Consider the following 16,359-nt stretch of genomic DNA (forward strand, 5'->3'; position numbering starts at 1 on the left):
TGCTCTCAGTTACAATGAATGCAAGTGTGTAAACACAATTTAATGCCCATTGGCACTATGTATTACAAAGTGAATGAAAGAATATAAACAAAATTACTGTGGAGAAAGCAACATCCACATGCATGTTTCAGCCAGATAACAAACAACAGATACATCTGTTTTTGTTTTTTTTGCACCGGTATCAATGGGTGAAATAATTTATTAAACTTAAACCGTCTGCAACACGGACTCAGAGGGCGGAACACACACCTAGCTCGGGGAGCGTCACCCACCCGGGGGGAGGGGCATCGCCCTTCTTGACGTCACCAGGGGCGAATCTCCAATCCGCTCGTTTGAGCACACATTTCTTGAAAGGTGGAGAAAGCAAAAGAACGAGAGTATGGACTTTTTCATGTTTGGGGGGTCCGTAGACACGCCAGGGACACATACTACTGATAGAAAACCATGGAAAAGTGCATTTTGCATAATAGGTCCCCTTTAAATCAAGACCTGAGGCACCTGCCAAACACTAAGATGCACAAGTATAATAAAGCTTGTGGAGAGAGGGGGTTGGCATCCAACCAGGTCCTTTGTGAAACTTGTCAAAACATGACAGTTATTGGCATATCTTGAATCACAGAACTGCATCCTCGATGCCCAGCAAGGATGTTATTTGTGACATGAAGACCACAGCAGTAGCAAACTCTGAGTGGACCATTGACCATAGGAAACATTGTACTTCGTTGTCACTTAAAGTCATTAACACTGAATTATAGTTGTGGGAGACAAACAGGAAGATGTCCAGTCACTAAGACCCTTTGTTCCTACTAAAGTCTGATCTGAAGATTACACTGCAAAGGGGGGTGGGTAAAGAGAGTGTGCTGAGTTCAACCATCCTTGGGGTCTTGGCCTAATCTTTCCCAGGAGCCCTGTTGAATGATGCATGCAATTCTATAGCATCCCAGCAGCATGTTTGGTCAGGATAAAAAACTTATCTCACAAACACAGAGCTGCAAAGTTACCCAGCGGTTTTACAACAGTTAAACCATGAGAAAGGAAACTTAATGGCAGCAGATTTTTGTCCAAGCCAACAGCTCATGCTCTAAGAAAGGCAATGTCAGTCCAACCCAGTGCACCTCACTGATACATCTCAACAACCTTGGGGATGGATTCTTATGAATTTTTGTACAGATGCTTATGGTTCCCAGACAATGAATCACACAGACTTTTTCTTTTGTGTTGACTTTTCATCAAGTGCCATTGTCATGTTAAAATCTCACTTTGTCTAATACTTTGATTTTAATACCAAATACCTACAAAACAAAAGGAAGGGCTGAGTAAATCAATGTGCTGCACACACCTCAGTGCATGTTGGGTTAGGGTCATTCACACATGTAATTAAAGCTGTGTAGTTGTAATCGGATCACTGATACATGTTAATGCCAGGTCTGAACAGGCCTTCGTATTGTTTGAAGGCATTGTATTAATGGGACGAATTGAATTTAGTGATGGAGGTGATGGGTTAACTTAAGAGAGAGACTACCTTTCTTTGTCTTGCTGTAATTCGTAGCTTTGAAATAGGTTTTCAGGTTCCAATTTAGTCTGAAGTCTAAAGCTATCAATCCTCTGTTATTTGAGGCTGAAATTGTCTCTACCCTCATCTACACGAATGAAAGAGAGAGCAGGGCACAAAGGGAGAGACAAAATGTGAGCGTCTGTTTTCTGTTGTAAAACTTTGCAAATTTGTAATGTGATATAACAAGTGGATATATTGGAAATTAAATGAAGGAGTAGTACCCTTTATTCAAAGGTAATGGAAAAGGTGGATTGCAATTCAAGGGATCTTTTTGATAATTTTCTTTATGAGGGGACTTGCCATACCCCTGAACCTCACTTCAAATTGGACCTGCCTGCAACTACTTAGATGTTCCCACCTCCACAAAAGAAATGACAATTAGTACAAAAGTACAAAATTAGCTGCAGGTCACTCACCAGGACTCCCACAGCCTGACAGTCTACTTCAAAATAATACACACTCCTGTCACTGATGGGAGACCTTGGGTAGAAACAGAAATGTGGGTAATGCCAAATGGATGAGCTGATGAAGGTCATACTGACCGGCAGTGTCAATACAATGCCATCTGAAGAAAATCACTGTTGTAGGAGTTGCATATTCCAGGAGAGATGATGGGACAGAGACACACTGCAATCTCAGCATGAGTCATTTGATTGTGCAAGCACTGACCTGCAGTGCATTTTGCCATTATGAAAATTATTATGGTTCTCAGAAAAGGAACACGACTTAGGAGCGAGATGTAAAAGTAAAAAGACTTTACTTGGGAAAAAACAGGTGTACAAAAATTCAAGCAAAACAGGCAATCCAGCCAAACACAATCCTGGTGGTTGTGTTCGGTTTGATGTGTGCCTGGTGCCCAAGGTCTGCCAAGTAGACAGTGTGCATTACCACTGACTTTAAACTGCCCGGATCCTGAGTTTTTTATGTTTTAAGTCATCTCACACTCGTCATGAGTCTGAGTCTGTCTGGGTTATGGCGACTCTGGCGGGACAGTTTGACAAGGGAATGCAATCTTTTTCATTCGTTAAGGCACATCTACGGGAAAATTTCTTAGAGATGGGATCCTTCACGAGCACACTATTTTCTTCTACAGTTATAATGGTTTTGATTACTTAACACTAGAAAATGGGCAGTTCAACATGTACATCTGTACATACACCAGGATGCAGCAACGTTTGAATCAGAATCTGAGAGTGAGTGGGTTATTCATTCGCTGACAGTCAGATCTGATCAAGCCACACCCACACAGTCCCGATGAAGCAGATTGATTAAGTCTTGTTTTTCCTACCTAACTTCTTACCTTGCTGCAGTGATGTACTGGTCAACTTCTGGACCCCCTGCTGGGTGTGGTTACAGGTAAAACAGAGCACACTTCTGACGACACCCATCAGAAATGCTGGCTGAAACAGACTTGAAATATTCAACCAGAGAGGGCATCAGAACATGGCTTTTCTGCCTAAATTAGTCTTAATAAATTCAAACTCATAGTAAAAACTCTTAATTAAAACATGTTACATGGAAAACTTTTTTTAATCTATTCATGAATATTTAATGTCATAGAGAAATTGTTCAAATTTTAAGCCAAGATTTCAGGGACTTTAACATATTTCTATTCAAATCAGACATGGCCTCCTCTATGACTTTGTACAATTTAGATCTGACAGAAATGTAGGATTGTTTGTTAGTGGAGGTTTGTGCTCTACTAAGTGCCATTCTAGTTAAAGCTGTTGTTGCTTGTCACTTGTTGAAAACTAATTCACTTTGATTCTGCAATTAAAAAAATAGGAGGTGTCTTATCATTGGGGTCTAATGGATATAATAAACATGATGGAAATATTCTCTATAACATAGTAAAACCCAATAGTGAAAGCGTCACACAGTAATTGAATTGTGTTGAGAAAAGAGGCTGAAATATGATGGTGTTCCAGATTGGGCACACTGTATGAAATGTAATTACTTTATTAACCACTATAATTGCATGTGTTGTCTTTTTGATTTAATTATTTTATTCTGTTAGCCAGTAGTCGTGCACCTGAAGGCTGCTTCACGTCAGTTTTCACACTTTAGCCTTAATATTCATCACATCCATCTGCTGTCTCACGGCTCCTTTTTATTATCATTTAATTGTCAAACATAAAATACCTTGCTGACTGGTGTGTTGCAGAACATTTATTAGGTTTTAGCTGATTAATATTATCATCAATTTGCACAGTGTTAGCAACATTTGCACCTAACAAAATCAAGTTCACAGTTTCAGTTACTGTGTTTTTCTAGGATCTCTCCACTTGTCTGCTTCAGACAGACACACAAGTCTGACAACCTTGCAGGCCATGCATACTTTTGTAAAAAGATTATTTCATCCTTTGTTCATTTTCTCATGAAGTGGATTGAAATTTCCATTTTTTTCTTTCAGTCTCTACCTGCGAGCTGGTTATGAACCCGTATCTGCCTGTTTCTTACTGAAGCAACAGTTACATAAAACAAGCACAATGTGGGCGAAAGACAGTCTTTAAACCTCACCCTGCTTGTACACAACTTTTTTGTATTCAGCCAATCCATAACTAATTAGCAAAATGTTGTTGCACTTAAACCAAATCAATGTTTTTCTTGCTTCACCTCTAATGCACCCGCTGGCTGAGAATCTGGAGATCCACAAGATGTGATGATTTTTTTTCGAACTTTATTTCTCAGTATCCCATGATTCCTTGAAATGGAAATAGGATTTAAAAAGTATTGCTGAGGTTGCTGGCTATACAAAAGCAAATAATAATAATAATAATAAATAAATAATTATTATATATAATATATATAATATATAAATTATTTGCAATAGCTTAAAATAATTTTTTTGTTTTGATCAATTCATCACTAAAGCAACAAGTTTTGTTTTTACTTGAAATGAAGGAGACTGTCAAAGGATGTGTGAACACTAAAAATACACTGCTGCATTGTTCGTCAGGACTGCTTCCCTGTCAGCGCACACAATCATGTTGTCAGAGGCATGTCAAGACATACGATGTAAAATAATTACATGTCTTCTGTTCACAGTTGTTAAAGTATTGACTGTACAGAAAAAAGGAGAGTGAAGGGGATGCAGATACGTTTGTAGTCAGATCAAAGACTACAGAACATACAGTAATAAACTCTCAGCTCTCTGCTATGTCAAAGCAATCTATAATTAAGGAATAATCATTCACCAGCAGATTAAAGGCATTTATCAAACATGGATGATATTTAGTCTAAGTAGGAAAACAGCTTCATTCTAGAATAATTCAAGCAAAAAGAAAAGTAAAAAGCGTTGACAAACCAACCTTGGACCGACAGAGTTCCCAGCAATCATCAAAGAAGCCCCATAATATGAAAATGCCTGACTTCTTATACTTTTGGATGTGACTCTAAACAACCCAGGTTCACACCCTCAAAACTCTGCATCACCAAATGTTGGTATTTCTGCCCAGCAATTGAACCTCCAAAGCCTCCCTTTCTACGGGATTATACCTTGAACATACAGTTTAGTATGAATTCCCTCAGTACACTTGTTTAAGTTGCAGAGTTCATTGAAAGATCATAAAACTCTGTGCTCCGTCATTTATGCATCTTTAGTTGCTGGTAGGACTTGAGGTCTGCTACTCAGAAGATCGTTCCTTCCCTCCTCCCTGCTCCCCCTCCCTTAAATGCAGCAGGGAGAGAGCTCTTAACCTCAGGCTACAACAGGGTAGAAGTATCAAGTGGCTTAAGTGCAGCAGTTAGGTAAATGTGCTTTACAGCATGGTTATTTACACATGTAAGGAGCTATTGCTCAGTGTAATCTTTACTCCTCTGCCTTCTTCGCACGACTAAAATGTAAGAGATGGGCGACAAAATCCACGTCCTCATTTTGCAAAATTGCATTAGTTTAGCTAATATGAGGCTGCAGCAGACTAATGTCTTTCAAGAGTGAAATTTCTTAGTGTTTCTTCTGACCATGTTTCTGAGCTGACCTGTGGTGGCGGGATAATAATAAAATAATCTATCAGAAATCTCTTTTTACTGTTCACTATCCATTGATTCCAAAAGTTAACCAAGCTTAACCACTTAATAGTGAGTTATTTATTTCCATGGAAACCCTCATGCCCTCTCTCCCACACAGCACTCATGCTGTCCTGCACTCATGTAGCCTACCATTTCTATTTAAAAGAAACACTATGCAGACTTGTTTAGATTTTGTCATAATCTATTGCTTGATTTGATTGTTGTGTACCTGGAAAATTCACATGCCAGAAAGGAAATTTCGTTACAGTGACATGGGCTGTCATGTCACCAATCATAGCTGCATATTAAAAGGGTTTTAAAGAGGACCTATTATGGCCATTTTAGTGGTAATCGTTTCATTCTTCGTGTCTACTAAAATAGATTTACTTGCTCATTAAAACCTTGTGGCAGCAAGGTGCCTTCAGTTTTCAGAGTCAGGCGGCTGCAGTTGCTCTCCACTGGCTTCACCGACTGGGAACCACCTCTGTGATGACAGCACTTTATCCTGATTGGCCGAAGGATTCACTGACACACAAGTTGTGTTCTATGTTCTACTTCAGATCCTCCTTTACAGAGGTGAACAAAGTACACAGCTCCATTACTTTAGTCAGATCATAGATCCTCCTGGTCAAATATGACTCCAATACAAGTGAAAGTTGTTTAGTTTAGTTTTTACTTCAGTTAAAACACTGGACTACTTGATTTTAAAATACTTGAGTGTTCAAAAGTAAATTTTTTTTGTGTCAACATATTGTTGTATTGTTCCACATTTATTGAACCTGATGACTCTGAAACAACCTACTGACTGACTGACTGACTGACTGACTGACTGATTGACAGTAGAATCTGGAGAATAAAAGCTTGTAGAATATGATACAGACTTTAGACATAGACATAAAAACAACTGAATCAACAGAAGGAGCCTTTGTTTTCGTATTTTTTTTAGTCGGTGATGAAGTGTGGTCGTGATAAACATAGCAAACATTTCAAACTAAATTAATCTTTCTTTAAACCTTCAAACACAGACTTCAGATCAGACCATGTTCTTTGGTGAAGAATCTTCTGCCTCATCTATCTAACGTCGCCATCCTAAGGGCACTGACAGGTTCAAAATTGACTGACAGAGAGTTGGCTGTGATTGTTTTATTCCTGTGGTGGACACAGTGTATGGTCTATCACATTTTCCATAATAGAAGAAAGTTCATTCAACTGACTAAAAGCTACTTCATAGTATGTTGAGTCAAAAGTAGCCTACAATAGGCTTAATAAGTCTTTTAAGCTTATTGGAGTGAAGATCAAGAGTACAGGACTCAATTAAATGTACTTATACTGTCCACCCCAGCTCTTTCATGGTTATCTCTGTCTAAGGGAAAGCAATTTATTTGATCTCCTCCGTCTAACAGCTCTTTTTTCTTTTTCTTTTTATATGGACACCAATTCAATAGTTTTCATTTCCAAACAGAAAACTGTAAAACAGTTTAGATCAGAGTTTGTTACTGTAAAAGAAGTAATGTTCCTATGTTCTTTTCACCTCCTGACAAAATGGTTGCCACTTTTTTATTATCAAGTCTATGGTTCTCAATAAAAGAGAAATAAATAAAAATTGTTATCTCCCTATAAGTGTTGATGTATTTAATGTGTTACCTTTCCCTCCAAACACCTTAACCCATCCCCTGCCATGTTTTCATAAAACATTACTAAGATTTTATTTCATGTGTCAAAAGTCTAATGTAAACTTGTGTCTGGTCTGAACATGTTTAAGAACATTTGTTTCGGGGGACTAAACAGTGTGAATAGATTTTGCAGAACAGTCATGTTTGTCACATATATTCACATATTGAGGGTAAGGCTCATAATATTTACATTAAAAAACAGAACAGCTCTTCAGTTTTCCGCAGTGAGTTGTGTGAACAACCTGCTGCTGTGACACAGGTGAACTCGCGCTACTGAAGTAGACTGTTGTCTGACTTGACCGCAGTCGTTTGATACTCCGCCCCTGAAGTCACCGGAAACTCACCTTGACTGTCAAGTCAGGCGCTGTCAGCCGAAGTCAAACTCAAAGGCACCTAATGACACGTTCCGCACGTCTGGTGTAAACAAACGGTTGTGGCGGCTTCGTTTAGAGCACGAGTCCGATCCTCAAGCAGAAGATGACAGACCCCATGCACCTTCACAAGCTGGACTGGAGCGGAAAACAAGCGTACTCACTGTCCGGCAGCCGGAAGGAGAAAGAAATATGAAGAGCATTGCGAATCAAGAGGACAGTCTGCAAAGACTTCGGATGACAATATTCATGACTTGGAATACTTTTATGAAAAACTCTTTTGATTTTTTTTATGTGTGGACACTTCCGGACTAAATGAGTATAAGTAATGGAGGAACAGACACAGTGACAGGTAGGGAGTCTTCACCGCTTCAACTCCTGCTGGTTTACAATGTGTTGAATCTGAATTAATTAAACTATAAATTAAACATTTACGTGCAAAAAAAACTAAAATAGGGTGACTGTTATTGTCTTATCAGCCTGCACCTCACTGGGTAATTCATCAGTCATATGCAGTTATCATGAATCATCTCTTAGTCCCTGTAGATTGTTGTGTGTTCTAGAAATTTGTGAACATTTCTTATCTGCTTTTCTTTTTAATGCCTCCGCACCGGGTTTCTGTTCGTTGGTATGTGCGTCTGTCACATTCTCGTGGACACAATATCTCAGTAACGCCTCGATGGAACTTCTTCAAATTTGGCACAAATGTCCACTTGGACTCAAGGATGAACTGATTAGATTTTGGTGGTCAAATGTCAAAGGTCAAGGTCACGGTGATCTCACATTCTTGTGAATGTAATATATCAGGAACACATGGAGTGAATTTCATTACTTCTGGCACACTGTGACCTCACAAAACATGTTTTTGGCCATGATTCACAAATTCATACACTATTTATGACACCATTTAACTGAAATGTCTATAAGGATAAAATCAAGTGACAAATTGTATATTCAAATGTCAAGGTCAAAGGTTAACTTCATTGTGACATCATAATGTTCTGCAAAAATACTTCTGGCCATTATTCAATGCTGTAACTCAGGAAGGAGAGATTGTGACCATATGTCCTGCAACATGGCTGGTTGACGGAGGCACACAACCCGCAAAGCGGTAATTTTTTTATTTTCTCTGCCATGTGTAAATATGCCTTTTAAAATGCTGCTGAAACTAACATGTTGATATTAATGTTATTTTCTATTCATAATCAGAATCTGCAATCTAACTAGTAACTAAAGCTCTTATATAAATGTAGTGGTATTACAACACATGCCTCTCAAATGTGATGGACTAGAAGTATGAAGGCAGAAAATGGGGTAACACCGTGTCCAACTCTTACTTTCAGCTTCAAGACCACAGAGTGTATTTACATGTCCTGACTGTTGAGCGGAGAAGCACCGTCTCCCCGAATCACAGACATTCACAACAGTAGTAATTTACTACACTACAACCAATTTTCAAGAAAGATACCAAAACACTTGTAAAAACTTTTGATTTTAAGATTAAAAGAAGTTAAAACACCACCTTGGTTTAAGTTATATGCTTAAATGAGAACAAATGAGGACATGACGCACCAGAGATAAGCAGGAGTGAAAATGGTGCAGCTGAAAAAAGCAGGAGACATGCTTGCTGAGATGATGATACTCGCAGAAAAAATGAAGTCAGATGAAGTGAATTATGGTGGAGCATTTGCTAAATTTAGATCAACCATCACATTATTGTCCCCTGCCAAGAACAACACTGAACATTTTGAGTTTTCATTGAAAAAGTTTTGAAATAATATAGTTGAATAAGTATTTCCCCTAATTGTCTAAATGGAGAAAATGAATCCGCTACTTGAGGGCAGTGGAAACAAGCTGTTTCACAACTTCTTCACCTGCAGCGTGAAACTTTTTAATCCCCTCCTGGCAGTGAGAGTAATATACAAAAATACTGTTGACACACACTTAGTTCAAAGACAATTATCCATCATTTAGGTAGAGTGGATGTAAGAGTTTTACAACTGCCAACCTGACCAAAAGCAGTACAACAACAACAATAAATTTCTTTTTTACCTGGAGCATCAGAGAATTTTCTTGGACGCTTCCTAGGTTTTTCCGCCATAGGCTCTACCATACTTCTAGTTGCTGTAACCTACTTAGTCTCCGGAGATATAATCTCTCTCTTCATTAGCTTCCTTCCTTAGTCATTGCTGGTTGAGCAACTACTGGTGCCCCAGAACGGGAATGTCGCCACAGACACCAGATTTAAAATTCTGGTATAGGAACTGCAAAACATAAAGTGATTAGTTCTAATAGGATTAATCAGCATTGTGTGAACTCATTTGGCAAAGGCTTGAATGTAACAGATGTCATTTGGAGTTGTGTTTCTGACCACTATATTCACACAAACACACACACACACACACACACACACACACACACACACACACATATATATATATATATATATATATATATATATATATATGCTACTTTCTTTTAGCTCTGTGTTTGGTCCTGAGAGAAATATCTGGCTCTGTAGCCTGTTAAATGCTCCATTACGTTCACCAGCTCTGAGCTACCCCCTAATTGTGCCTGTCAGCTTTTTGTTGATGTATAAGTAGTGTACAGTGGGTTTTTACAGCTTTTCAGATAATCATTGATATCTGTAATTATCTGTAGGTTCTTCAACATCAGTAACCTCTTTCACATCATCTAATTGTTTTCACATTGTCATGTGTTACACTGTTAAAAAAAAATAGATCATAGCCTCTTTAAGATAGTGAATATAAACATAGCTTTTACTTTAATGCACATTAAAACACAGCAACAAGGTCATGCCTGTGTTCTCTAAGCAGCTTTCCCTCTAGCCAGAATATATTGATCAAAGAATAATGTCTCACATCTGGGTACTTTGGTAACCTCATCTACCAGAGCTATGCAAAGCCTGAGAGGCAACACACCTATCCACCTTCTCTTCTATTATTTACCTCCATAATATAAACCTGGTGTTTCTGTTCTTGTATAAATTGCAGACATTCTGTGTGCTGTGCTGTCCTTTAAATTTATCTATTTATCTAATTTTATGTCTCAGGGCTTTTTTTTGTACTGTCCAAAGAATAATATTTTTGTTGCTGTCGGTACACTCTTACACCAGAATACTGTGATATATGTCTTAATCTTTTAGTGGGATATTTCTTGGTGACTATGAATTGAGACAAGATGAATAAGAATCATGGTCAGCATTTCTTTCTGCTTTATAATAAATGTATCGTTATCTAACCTTTCTAACCCACCTTTTTCTACCGTGGATTTAGGGAAACCTGCAGGTTGGTATGCCAAGATGCCAAATGTCAGAGTGTTAAAATATTTTTCTGTTTTAGTTTTTTTTTAATCTTTTCTGATGACTGTAACAGTCAAAATCTCAGGAATAAACCTTTGCATTCTACAGGCACAATATTGTATTGCCCTTCACTGGAAAATCAAAATGGGAGCACTAACTGTTTATTGGTGGCTCTCGAGATGTGGATGCATCTTCTTTTACTCAGGAATGCATGATGCATTTATGAACTATTGATAAAGAAATGCAGCTTGTGTATGACATTATGATGTAATGATGAATTACACTATACATATTTACTATTTATCATTATTATTATTAGTAAGTTAAAGGCTAAATACACCAAAACTAATAAATATATGCAAACAAGTATTGTACAAACTTCTGGACTTTGATAATACTCATTTAAAAGCTCTACAGATGAAGATTCTGTCATTTTATGATCTTATGAGTACATGTTTATATTGTACTACAACCTGATGGATGTGCTCTGCCTTTCCTTTCCTTTTACACTGTGAAAAAAACATTATAAATGGCTTTAAACCATCGCTGGTTTAGTCTCCTGTCCTGCATGCATAATTCCTGCTGTCTTTTAAGGCAGACCACAAAGCTCAAACCTCTTGCCACTGGTAATTACACTTTGAGTTTTACATTGTAAGATATGAGACCTCAAAATGAATCTTTCATTTGTCAGTATAATCTCAGAACTCATGTGTGTGACAGCTCAGCCAGTTTTCTCTTTCAGAAGACATTCTAGGTCTGCCCAAAAAAATCCTTCAATTTATAATCTTCTTTCTGGGACCATGTCAAATTTCTTTGCCTTTTCTAGTTTCTCACCATTCAAAATATCAGTGATCTATTTCAAAGAATCCTTTTGCTTGAAGTCTGCCCCAAGAAAATGAGAAAGTATGACTACCTCGATGAAACTAATAGATTTAAACCCACTGACTAATTTTGTCTACTGCAAAACAGATGCATCTTTCTCCCTCTGACTATCCCTTTCCCTTTGATTCTTTGGCTCTAGCCTGAGGATATGGAGGAGTCTTCTCTGTTGAATCTGTAAAGAAAGACTCAAAGCCTTGAAAACAAAATTAAACAGACTGCGGCACACAAACAAAATGCTTTCATGTCACAACCACACAGAATCTGAGAGGAACAGAGCAACATCGCTGCTTTGGATTTATGAAAGCTGCCTGTCACCTATGCACCATTAATACTACTGCTTCCAGTGAGTTTCCCTCTAATGTAAAAGTATGTCTTTGCTGTCAATTCTACTTTTTACTTGCCCGATTCAACCTCCCTGCCTATTGGCACTTAAGCCTGTAAGATAAGGAGTCTGGTAGCTGAACGCAAGTCAAACCAGTACAGTGATGTTATATGGAGGCTACAAGAGGCCATCAGTTGTTTAATTCTTTTTTCCCTATTATCTTGAGACCATAATTAAATTTTTTCCATTATTTCAGGATAACAAATAAATTTTCTCATGACTTTGGGTTCATTATCTTACTATCAGGAGAAAGAAAGTTATTTTTTTCTTGAGATGACAAGATCATTTATGCACTGTCATGACAAAACAACTTTGTTATTCTAACAGCAATATAATTGAAGGTTCGCTATTGCAGAAAATGAGATTATACAATATATAGATAGATAGATAGATAGATGTCCCCTAGGGGACATTCATGTGTCCATTAGCTCATTGTTCATAATAATAATAATAATAATAATAATAATAAAAACAGTTAATAATAAATAAACAATAATAATTAGATTATTCCACTTCCTTTGGTTTAGGTGTTGTATAGCCTGATGGCAGTGGGAACAAAGGATCTCCTGAACCTCTCTGTTCTGCAGTGCAGTGAGATAGGTTTACCTATGAATACTGTGAAAGTATCCAAACGCTCAATCACATAGAAATGCACACAGCCTGTATTCAGGAACTTAAAACGAGCCATCCTTAGGTTTGTGTTGTCACATTGTTTTTTTCACTTTCTCTTGTATTTTTTATATATCACTGTTGTTAAATTTTCGCTTCTTGTTTTTCATAATCTTAAGTAGGGAAAAATATTTATATATTTTAAGCAAAGCTACTAATTGCTGTGAACTTGAAAAAAGTGAAAAATTGAAAATACATGTGTTTGAAGTTAGAAAAAGGAACAATGCCTCAGGGTAAACTGAGTGTTTATGGAGAAATCTGGACTCAATTTAATCTTTGTTCAAAATACAGTGATGTTTGGAATGAAGATCTGGGTCATAGTTGCATATAGAGTAAATGTAATAGTATCTTATAAGGGTGAAATATTTTGTAAAGAATTCTTTGTTTGGAGTTTATTTGTTTGTTTTTTCGCTTTTCCTTGTATTTTCATGTCAGTGTTGTTGATTTTTTTTTCTTCTTAGGTAAAAGTATGGACAAAGAGAGAGAAGCTGGAATTCTGCTTTTCATGTTCAGAGATACAGCACTGTGCAAATGTTATGGCACTTGACATGTTTAGATGTTTATCCAACATGCAAGAGCATCTGGGAGGTATTTGATCTGTCCCAAATTCATTCTGCAGTATGAGACAATGACCCCAAACATACAGCCAGAGTCATAAAAACTACCTGCAGAGACAAGAAGAACAAAGAGTCCTGTAAATAATACAAAAAAACAAAATACATTGGCTGGTTATACTTGATTTCATATTCTATATTGGAGTGATGGTCTGAAGTAAACTGAATACATTTTCAGAACATTGTCAGAGCAGCATATAGTGATGTACTGGATGAAGAAAAACTGACCTGAGTGCATTAACTACAGTAATCATACCTTTGCAAGTGTCAAGACGACTGTCAAGCTGTGAGTCAGAATAGTATGTTAACTGTTCTAACTGGAAGGCAGCAGCTCATAGTGACAAGACTTCATTTGAAAAACTCTCAAGCACTCTCTAAAGCTTTATATCTATTTAAATAAGGTGAACCAAGTTTACTGAGTCTGTATTCATAGAGAAATTTTTTTTGTCCAGATGTGCTTCACAATCACAAAATCTTGCTTGAATTTTTCCCCTCTGTGCTCAAAGTTAAAAAGGGGCACGTGGAACAAGATTTTAAAACACAACATGAATCAACATAATTTATAGCATAACCTGATGAAATTTAACAAACCGCATTATGGTATATAATTGATTATCACCACAGACACTTAAGAAAGCCCTGCACTGAGCTGCCATTACCACCTGTATGCTCTCATTTGTGATGTACGAACTGGCTGAACATATACTGAACTGACTTACTAAATACTGTATACTCACTAACCCTGCAATTAATAAAGCACTGATATTTGTGCAATATTGTTTGAATAAAAAGTGATATTGGTGACATTTCTGATACATCCAGTGATACGTCTTCATCTACTGTTCTAGATGGAGCACTTTCCAATACTGTTCTAACAAACCATTTTGACTATAGTGCTATTATAGACCTCTAATCAAGGCACCAGGTAGCACAATAAAGAACCAGTACCTGGCACTGGGTAGAACTGTATGGTTCTAGTAAAATCACCCAACATTTGTTCTCACTCAACTCTGTCTCATTCCCTGTCAAAGAGTTTGTCACCTCCAAAGACAGCCAAGTATGTGCAGCAAAGTATCATCTGGGTTTCAGTGACCTCCTCCTTGCTTCTATTTTCATGTTATATGATCAATCAAGAAATTTCTTTGCTCTCATTGTGAAGCTTTAAAGTTAGCTCTGAAATATGAAATACTGTAGATATGAGTCATGGAGGTTTTCTGTTTTTTAATAAGGACACATCTTCGAAGGCTTTTAAGCTGCCTGTGTCCAAGGGGGTGAGACAAATACCTGTCTGCAATTTATGGAAATTGAGGCAAATGTATGCATAAGTATCTTTGAAAAAAACCTTTACTATCTTCCAGCTTATCAGCTAGCTAACCCTGCACCCAGTGGAGAAAAAAAAACCTATACTATATACTATATTATTTGGTCTCTGCTCACTTTTTTGTTGCAGCTGATATCTACTAAGAACCTGTGTGGAAAAGAAACAAAACTTCCAAGAATACAACTATTGCTTTCTTGCGCAGGCCGGTGCCAGCAAGGTTAATTGCCCTCTTCTGATGCATTTTAAAGAAACATTTCCTTTCATCGTGGATCTATGAATCCAGCTCAGAGATTGGCAGATAAAAGAGAGACCACATCTATGGTATATTAACACCATACATACTAACACTGAAAACTAGCACATAAATACAGAATCATGTTTAAGGTCTTACTTAGAAATGGGCAGAAATATCCCCCTCTCCTTACCATACAGTCACAGACTGCAGGGAAGATGAATGGAAGCTAAATTCTCTCCTCATGTCATCTGGTGGACAAAAGAAAATCTGGCACCATTAAGTTACCCGACTCCATGTAGTTAGTTGAAGTAAAATGTTAAAAGCAACATTTTAGACTTTTAAATATAATGAAAGCTAAAAAAAATGAATGAACAAAACAGGAGGCTTGTCCATACACCATTGGTGGAAGAAATGCTCCTCTTCTAATGACACACTGTTTCATTTGGTTTCTTTATTTATGCATATAAAAATTCAAAAGGTACAGCATGTAATTTGCAAGTGAATGTTAAGTAGACTTGCCTGGAAAAACCATCGAGGGGCTTGAAAAATGGCATTCACCAGAAAATAAATAATGTAGATTGCACAATCTGTAAACCATTAAAGTGCTGCATTGAAAGTTTTATTAAAATAAAAGAACACAAGTATTAGCATCGAAATAAATTTAAAGTACTAATTATGGAAAATGGTCAGTTCCAAAATAATGTATATTATCTTTTTTTGGATTATAGTTATTGATGCTTTAATGTGTTCATTATTTATTTATTTGTTTCTTTTCAACATAAAACTGCAACATAACAAAATGTGAAAAAATTGAAGGGGTCTGAACACTTTCTGAATGCATTCTATCATGTCTTAATTGGTAGGAAAAAAAATACTTTCTTTTAGAAATGCAAAACATCATTCAACATTAATTTGACATGCAAATATCAAATTTACAGTGGAGGAAAGCACATCTTATTGAAATTGAAATTGTTTTGAATCCAATGATTAAAAGAGATGTTTTCTACTACATATTGTTATTTCTTTTTTAAGATAATAGGATTTTTCCCTCCAGATGTAGGCTTATCATAGCATCGTATCGTACTCCTTGGTAACATTTGCTGGGATACTGACCCACAAGGAGACATTTCTGGTTTGGATAAATATCTATCATTAACCACGAGATATCTTTTCTCAATATTTATTTATTTATTTATTTATTATTTTATTTATTAATTTATTTATTATGTTTGTTGCTGTGGCGATTCCCTGTGATGACACCGTTTGGAACAGACGTCATAGGGTACACCATCAGCCAATCACATTGCACTAAAAGTATAAAAAA

The sequence above is a fragment of the Seriola aureovittata genome, chromosome 3, assembly GCF_021018895.1.
Source record: "Seriola aureovittata isolate HTS-2021-v1 ecotype China chromosome 3, ASM2101889v1, whole genome shotgun sequence".
Taxonomy (NCBI): Eukaryota; Metazoa; Chordata; class Actinopteri; order Carangiformes; family Carangidae; genus Seriola; species Seriola aureovittata.